The 8,667-nt window shown below is 48.6% G+C and overlaps 1 long non-coding RNA gene across 1 annotated transcript; it reads left to right on the plus strand.

The window, feature by feature from the left end:
• Nucleotides 1–102: 102 nt before the first annotated feature.
• On the plus strand, nt 103–2,264 carry LOC125615609. Its single transcript, XR_007346281.1, has 2 exons — nt 103–237; nt 691–2,264. It is a non-coding gene; the product is annotated as an uncharacterized LOC125615609 (long non-coding RNA).
• The last annotated feature ends 6,403 nt before the right edge of the window (nt 2,265–8,667 follow it).

The following is an 8,667-nucleotide window of genomic DNA, read 5'->3' on the forward strand; positions in this document are numbered from 1 at the left end:
GGGCCTCCCCTCGGGCCTGAGCACAAACACGAGGTACGACCTGAGCGGGCCAGTCTTCTGGGGCGCACAGTTCTCCTCCTGCGGGCAGCTCACCAGGAAGCAGCGGCCCTCGAACCACCAGGCCAGGTCGCAGCTGGGCAGGTCGCAGCACGCGGCCGTACAGGCCCCCAGGGAGAAGGTCTGAGGCACTGGCACGATTCTGACGGTTTCCAGGTTGGCCGGAATGACGGCGTTGGGGTAGGTCCTCCCCTGGCTGCACTGCTGACAGGCACCACCTGCAGCAGGCAGTGCACAGTGAGGACAGAGGCGCCCTGCAGGCATGCCACTCTGGAAGCGGGACACCCCGTCTCCTAGAAAGACCACTGCAACATGACAGTCCATCCACCAAGCTAGCTACCTTCCCCCACGTATCCGTCTTCCACTCACCCACCCATCCACCCCTCGTCCTTCCACCTTCCGTCCGCAGGCCCTTCCCCCTATCCACACACCACGCAGTCTTCCAGCGCCTCACGACTCCATGCCCTTCAGTGAGCAGAAACCTTCTCCACGTGCATATCGTTTTACATCATTCACAATACTTTGCTCTTCACGTAAAATTAAGTCACACAGGTTTACTTCTGGGAACAGCATCATATCTTTGGGGTTTTGGTTGCAGTTGGCAATTGATTTTTTCTTTTTTTAATTTCACAGGTTATTCTGATGACAGATCAGTCAACAGAGAAATATCCAAGATTGAGAAAAGGTTGTTCTCTGTACATATCTAGAACCAAGTAGTCTTAATCAGATTCTCAATAACGAGAAGAAGGCAGTAACCACCGCAGGCGATGACACTACTGAAGTGGTCTACTATAACTCACTCCCACCAACTCCATGTCAGACCAGCTTTGAGAAGCTTCTATAGAAAGGTGTCATTGCCTGAAATTCAAGGGCAAAATCACTTCCCTTGTATTCTTAATTGTTTGGTATTTTACAGAAAAATCAGTCCATGACAGATTGGACACAAACTGGCCTTGCCACATACAATTTTAAAAGCATTGTATTAAAGTTTTGCTGCAGAACTCAGAATGACAAGGGATTTCCTCCCTAGTTAGGTTCATCACTAATGATTCTTTAAATAACTGAGTTTTTGTTTTTTTTTTTTTCATATGAAGGAATGTCAGAGGTTGTTCTAACTGGAAATAGTGTAAAAGGCTATACACAGCCTAGGAATTATTTTTATGTTTCCTTGCACACACCATAAGTTTAAAAATAACCCAAAGCCAAACCTTGACTCTATGAAAATACTATTTAGTCCTATTTGTTTATTTGTTGGCACTGGAGATGGAACCCAGGGCCTTGCCCCTGAGTTACACCTCCATTCCTGTTTAGTCTAATTTAATACGAATTAGGTATCCTAGATGTGTTTCTTCTCCAGTGCATAAGATAGCAACACACTAAAATGAAGTGGCACTTCTCAAACATAAGTCTACTCTTTAAAATCATCCAAATAGTTTTGTCCTTTTATTTTCTAGAAAAGAGCTTCATCTGTGATATGGAGAAAGTAGTGATATACTCCAGCTGAGTATCACAAAATAGCATCTCATCAAGATCAAAGATGATGAGAGGTGAAGAATAGAGAGAATCTCCCACTCCCAACTCCACTCTCAAAACCATTGTGTTTAGAGGTATCACTGCATCTCTGAGTGGCCTTTAAATGAAGACCCAAGCTAGACCCATTATTTCACACATGAATGCCAAGATATGCTTTAGTTTCCTTGAGAAATAGTTGGGTCATCTCCTTTGGACAAAGTGATTCAGAGAAAAATCATGTTCATTTCTGGCCTTGGCTCCCAGAAAGCTCAAGAGCCAAATTTTAAACTACGTCACAGGAACCACCACATAGGGAAAGCTGTGACCTTGGAGCACACATAGTTATAGGGGTGAAGAGAACTTCCTGTGGAAGACGTCTTCAACTCAAGCTTAGCCAGTTTCAACTGGGCGGGAGGAGGCCACGGGGCAGACCATTCCTATGTTCTGCAAAACTTAAGCAGAGACATTACTGCTAAATAAGGAAATCAGGAAGGTGGCTGCTGACAACAAAATCATTTTTGCTTTGTCCAAGTTTCATAATCACTTTACCATCTTTACAGCACATTTGACTGAAGGAGCACCAAATTCCTGGAACCAAGGAACTGTCAGTAATTGTATGCTCTTAAATCCTAACCCAATCCATGAACATTGTAGGCATTTGATTGTCGACAATCAAATCACTGGTTAGCATTTAACAAAGGCAAATTGCAGATAACATTATTGGGACTCAGTAACTTAGGAACTGAATTTGTGAACTAGTGGACGGTACCTCAAAAGAAAATGGCAGACAGAGCCAGCATCTCACTAAAACCTATTTGGTCTTAATTATATAGAACCCTACAATCATTAATTTCATTAACTTAGTTGTCGTCTCAAAAAAAGAACAAAAAGGAATGGGAAAATGTTCCTTTGTGTTTAAAAAATGGATGTCTACACATTAATATTAACGAAGGTATTTTTCAGAGCATGTTTAACATTCTATCTTGCACACTAGCGGTGACAGGAGTAGATGGGGGTGGTAAACTAGCATGATGGGCAGAACTTTCTAAAGTGGCCCTTGCATCATCTAAAATAGTGCTTCCCAAAATTTAGGTCTTCTGAACCACCGCCAGGTGCTAGCTGAAACCCCAGATCTCTGAGCCATGCCCTAGGAGTTCTGACTCAGCAGACCTGGAGTGCAGGCCCCAGGACAAGGGTCTCAGGCTATCCTCACCATGGCCTCATGATGGTTGACGAAGTCTGTAAATGAACAGTGTTAGAGTCTGTGAACAAGTCAGGATGGCGCCTGGCATTTTGCCAGGGGAATGTTAGAGTTCGTAGACAAGTCTGGATGGTGCCTGGCAAAATGCCAGAGGGAGTGGTTTGAGAAGTAACAAAAGCGAGCCATTAAGTGTGGAGATTCCTGATTGGTTGACTGATGTATCTAGTTTATGCTAATTAGATAAGCTGTGTGGAATGTATAAATACTGCTCCTGTCCTGCAATAAACGGCTTCCACTCCTGCTGTATCAACGTACACAAGTTGTTCGTCACCCCCCTTAGTTTGCTGCAGCCGGACTGCGGCAGAACAGTTTTCCCAGTGTATCTCCATCCTCAACCCCTGGTGCCCTCTCCCTGGTTCGGCTGGTGTCCTGGGCCATCAGAGCTGAGACTCTCCAATGATTTTATGGTGCAAGTGCATCCACTATTAGCAAATTGAGTATAATTAAAATAAAGACCTATGAGAAAAAAAGAGTCTGATACTTCCAGAAATACCTATGATGTAAGTCTTGTAATTCTACAAATACAAATTTTTCCTAAGATATATTAAATGTGATTTTATTTTCCCACCAAATAGTCATGAGAATAAAAAATTTAAATTCCAGTTTCTATAAAATCAGGGATGCAAGCTGGTAGTGTGCTTGCCTGGCATGCCCAAGAAAAAAAAATCCCTTCAGAAAACCACTTGTGCATAAGGTCTGCTTTTTACACGAAAACCAAATCTACTGGAAAGCAAAAACACCGCACCTTGGTGTTGAGTGGACCTGAGTTACTTAGACAAGGCCCAGTGGCACAAGCTCCCAGCCCTGGTCTCCTACCTGCCAGGGTCACCACCAGCAGCAGTGAAGCCAGTGAAACTGCAGGGGGCGCCATTCCGCAGCTCGCAGAGGGTGATGGCAGCCTTCAGAGGCAGCAACTCGGGTACAGCCAGATTGGCCTCTAGGTCTTCAAAGGGAAAACAGAAAAGAGACAGGAAGGAAGAACAGAGTAGGTAAGTGTGCAAACAACAAAGCTGGCGCAAACTCCCTCAGAGTCACATTCCAGGCAGCCATCTGTCCAGAGGGGCTGGTTCAAAGGGTGAGTACAGTTCCAAGAAGCCTGCCTCAGTGGGCTGTGGAAATAGCAAAAACCCACCAAAGGAGAAGCGCAAAGCAATGAACTCAGACTTGTACGGCATAGGACCCGGCCACCATCAAAGGACCTTGGCACACACTGAATGCAGACAGGGGACCGGGAAGGTTTTAGGTGGAAAAGGGGAACAGCTTCAGTGTGCACTGCCTGGCAGCTGCTGGCATAACGTGCAAAAACAGCACACAGCTACCTAGAAGTGTGGCATCCCATGTGATGGAGCAGGGAACATGGGTGGCTTTCTCAGGTCGGTCCTGAGTTGGAAGAAGACATAAAAAACAGGGAAGCTGTCAGTCACCGATGGAGTCCTGGCCATGTAGGATTAATTGTTGCAGAAGTTATTGTTTAGCTTCCTGAATTATTAGATATAGCACTCTGGCTTCCTACAAGTCTTGCTGATAGCAGGCCGCTTCCTGGGTGGCCGGTTTGTTGAGTTTATTGCTGCAGGTTATGGCTCAAGGTCCTACTTTTAGATATGGTCTGGCCGTTTTCCACTTGTGTATTCAGTATCTCACAGCCCAGACCTGTGAGATGATGACACAAATCATACTGCTCCATTTCTTCAATTCTAGCATGTAAATACTTTCTCATTTTGCCACCTCTGACCTCAGATGTCTTACAGCTGCAGTTGGCCAAGGGACAGGCAGGATTACATGCTGTGGCTTGTGTGTGAACGTGAACCATGCAGCATGGGTGTCTGAGGCTTGGAAGAACATCTCCAAAACCACACGAAGGGGCTGGAGGTGTAGCTCAGTACAAGTTCTTAGCAAGTTCACAGCCCCGGGTTCCATTCCCAGCTGCAGCAACAACAGCAGCAAAAGTGGAGCACTCTTACACAGCTCTGTGCCCGCCCGAGCTCCTGCCAGCACCAAGCAGCTCTGTGTGGCCGGCCATAGAAACTGAGGTGGGACAGAAGAAGTGAAAGGTGGGTAGGAAGGGAGCAAAAGAAGTTAAGGAAATAAGATTTTAACGTGGAGGTCTACATGCCTTCCCAGCCTCGGTCTCCCTAAGCCAGTTCCTCCCAGGCCTCTCATTCTCTGTGAACCTTGGAGGTAGTGGAGATTCACCCACCTACACAAATCACCTCGTGCACAGGTAATACAGACTAAGCAAGGACAGGATTTTTTAAGAAAATCCTTCCAGTGTTATCTACTACTGGGTTAAACACTGACAGGTGCCTAGGAAAGCTTGCCAGGAGATAAGAAGATCCTAGAGAATGTGGTAACAAAGAGAATGGACTCAGGTGGCTGGCCACCTCCCTTTTCCCCAGTCTAGGAGAGGAGTTGAACAGACTGACCCTGGTCGTAAAGTAAGGAGTGTGCTCCTGGAACATCTGCGGCAAGCCACCTGTTAGGGCCTGTGGCCTCTCCGGTGCAGCCCCCGCCGGTAGGCACGGTGAGGCCTCCACTGAACCCCGCTGCCACTGCCAAGGACTGAGTAATAAAATGCCCAACCCTCTCCGCTGAGTCCTTCAAGCTCTTCTCTGGGATGGGTAAACAAGGGCATCTGCGGCCCTGGGGATGGACACCTACCCCTCAGGTAGTGGAGACCAGCCTGAGGATCCAGAGAATAGACACCATGAACCACCTTGACCATCAGACCCAGGCCAGCTCCGGGCACCTCCTCACCCGAGCCCTCTCTCCAAGTGTCCTTTAAAAGAAAAACCTGAGAATCCCCAGCCATCTGCCACTCTTCACATGGTCCACGTTCTCCCTTCCATGTGTGTTCCTTGCTTTCCTAAATGAATTTCTGTGTCTCTGAGGCATCCTTGAATTCATTTCTGCAACATTTGTTAAGAACTCCACTCCTTATGATTGAGGTCCCCCTTTGGAACTCCTTGGACTTCCACCAGTAACTGAACTGGTAAGATGTCTGGCAGAAATTAAGAATGTGTGTGTGCATGCGTGTACACACACACACTTTTTTTCTTTGAGATGGAATCCGGGTGGACCTCAAACTGCTGAGCTCAAGCAATTCTCCTCCCTCAACCTGCCCCCTGGCCAGGACTACAGGCACACACCACCAGGCCTAGCTAGGAACATCTATTCACACTGGGGACTGAATGATTCATACTGGGGATTGAACTCAGGGGTGCTTTACCTCTGAGCTAGATCCTCAGTCCTTTTTAATTTTTGAGACAGGGTCTTGCTAAGTTGCTGAGACTGGCCTTGAACTTGCCATTCTCCTGCCCCAGCCACCTGAGTTGCTGGGATTACAGGCGTGTGCTACTATACCAGAATATTTTAATTTATGTCATTTACATCTTCTTTTATACATGCGTGTTGTGAGCCACCCAAGGGCTGTGTCTGTGAGCTATGCGTATGTGAGTATATGACGGGACTGGCCTGGTGGTACTGCCTGATTGGGCTGTGTGACATATGTGTGCCCTTTCTCTCGTTCTGCCTGTGATCCCACACAGCACCTGAGATGGGTGCGGCTTTCCAAGATATCGGTCAATCTGCTGACCACAAGAGATCACCAAGCGAGAATCCACCCTTCGAAACCCAATCCCTTGCATTATTTGGGTGGAACTTTCTCAAATGACTTTCCCCTAAATAAAAACAGGGGTTTGGGGTGTGCTTCCTCTCTTGTTCCTTCCAGCACTGGAGCTGACCCTTGGGGTCACCGAGCTGTCCTGCCTTAGAAACTTACGCTGTGGGCTCTGTGGTCTCTTCTTCGTGTTTCATAGTTATTGATACAGCCAGCTCCTTTGAACCCAGTCTGGCCAGCTGGCGATACATGTGCACAAAAATGATTTATGATAAAAATGTTTCTAAGTATACCCTCCTGTCATTCTGTTGATATAGATATTCTAAAGAAAAAGAAATGTGTCCTGGTTTGACAGTGTTTTTGCCTCCTTAGGGTTATTTCTTCTTCTCCTTTGCTGCCTTCTTTTCTGGGGGGATGGGTGTTTGCAGGGATTGAACTCAGGGGTGCTTAACCACTGGCCACACCCTGCCCTTTTTATTTTGTATTTTGAGACAGGATCTGGCTAAATGCCATACTTAGCATCCTCTTTTTGCCTGGCACCTTTCTCAGTTTGATCTTCACAACTCATAGGATGATTATCTTAAGCTAATGGTGGGCTGGGGATGTGGCTCAAGTGGTAGCGCGCTCGCCTGGCATGCGTGCGGCCCGGGTTCGATCCTTAGCACCACATACAAAGATGTGTCCTCCGAAAAACTAAAAAATAATAAAAATTCTCTCCCTCAAAAAAAAAAAAAAAAAAGTAAGTTAATGGGCCTCCCAGTGTGGGGAGGCTAGAGTCCATTCTCTGGACTCCTGGGGACTCTGAGTACTTGCTAGGATCTCAGAATGAAACGCACAAGCTTGAGTCCTAGAGATCTAGAGAGAAGTTTCCAAACGCGTGTGTCTGGAACCTGCTGGGAGGTCAAGCTGCTGCTCAGGTAAACCGGGTCTTGGTTCTGGTTCACCTGGGTCTCTCCCCACTCACCCCTCAGTCCCCTCTCCAGCCCCAGGTGTGCACAGAGGACAAGTCTCCTCACCCCTGTTTCTAGAAGCATCTCAGTACTCCTGAGAACTCCCAGGTGCCCTGTTGGAGGAGGAGCAGTGGGAAAAACCACAGAGGTCTCCCCATTGGTCATACACTCAGCTGGTGGCCAGGCAGGAGGCAGCCAGACAGGGCGAGGCCCTCACAGACACGCAGCATGGCCGCCTCTGGCAGAGGGTGTTTGGAGCTGCTGCACCTTTGCTTTAGGGTTTTCATCAAGAAGCAAAGCATGGGCATGTCCCCTGGGCCGGAATCTGGCCATTGACCACGCGAAGCGCAGCTGCCCAACTACGGCCACACTGGCCAGTGCCTGGGGAACAGAAGGGGCTCTGTGGGGCTTCAATCATGGAGCTGAGCCAGGCAAGAGGCCAGGAGGGAGCAATCACAGGTGACCTCAGTCAGCTTGGGAGGAAGGCCCCAGGCTCCCTGCCAGGGTAGTTGAGGCCCCTGGAGCAGCGGCTCTGAGAAGGTAAAGCAAGGGTGTGAAGAGTGAGGTTCACGCCCCAACCCAGGAGAGCTCCCGGCAGCAGAATCTGCCACCAGCTGCTTCCCTTCCTTCCAGAGAGAGAAGGGTGGTTTGAGATGGGAAGGGGACAGAAGGGGAGATGGCCGTTAACCAAGACACAGAGTCACCAGCCTGTGCTGGGGATCAGACCCAGGGCCCTGCACAGGGGAACAGGCACTCTACCCCTGAGCTGCCCGCCAGCCAGAATGAGATTTATCCAGTGGCCCACAGTGCTGGGCTTATGAGGGCAACGCTGCCACCAGCCACAGGGGTGGTCGCCTAGGAAGGACCACACATTACCTTCAGCCAGATTAAGAAAGCGCCCCTGGGGCAGATGGACAGGGAGGCACACAGCACGGCCAAATGGGCTGTGGCCACATCTCCAGCACCACCGCCTGTGAGGGTCGCCTGGTGTTTAGGACGAACTCCACAACCACACTGCACCTGGAGGACAGCCTGTCTCTGCCCCCTCCTGCAAACTGTCAGGCTCAGCCACAGAAGCTCCCACCCAGGACCAGGTCCAAGGCTCCCCAGGCCGGCCAACGTGGCTCTAGACTTGCTCTCATCAGAGGGCACAAGCACTACCTGCTATGAAAGGTCCCGTCACTAGGCTGGCAGCAATTAATCAAAGGTTTCAGAATGGCCAGCAGACAGAATTTTAAATGTCCCAACACAAAGGAATGATAAAACCTAAT

The sequence above is a fragment of the Marmota marmota genome, unplaced genomic scaffold (assembly GCF_001458135.2).
Source record: "Marmota marmota marmota unplaced genomic scaffold, marMar, whole genome shotgun sequence".
NCBI classification, from domain to species: Eukaryota; Metazoa; Chordata; class Mammalia; order Rodentia; family Sciuridae; genus Marmota; species Marmota marmota.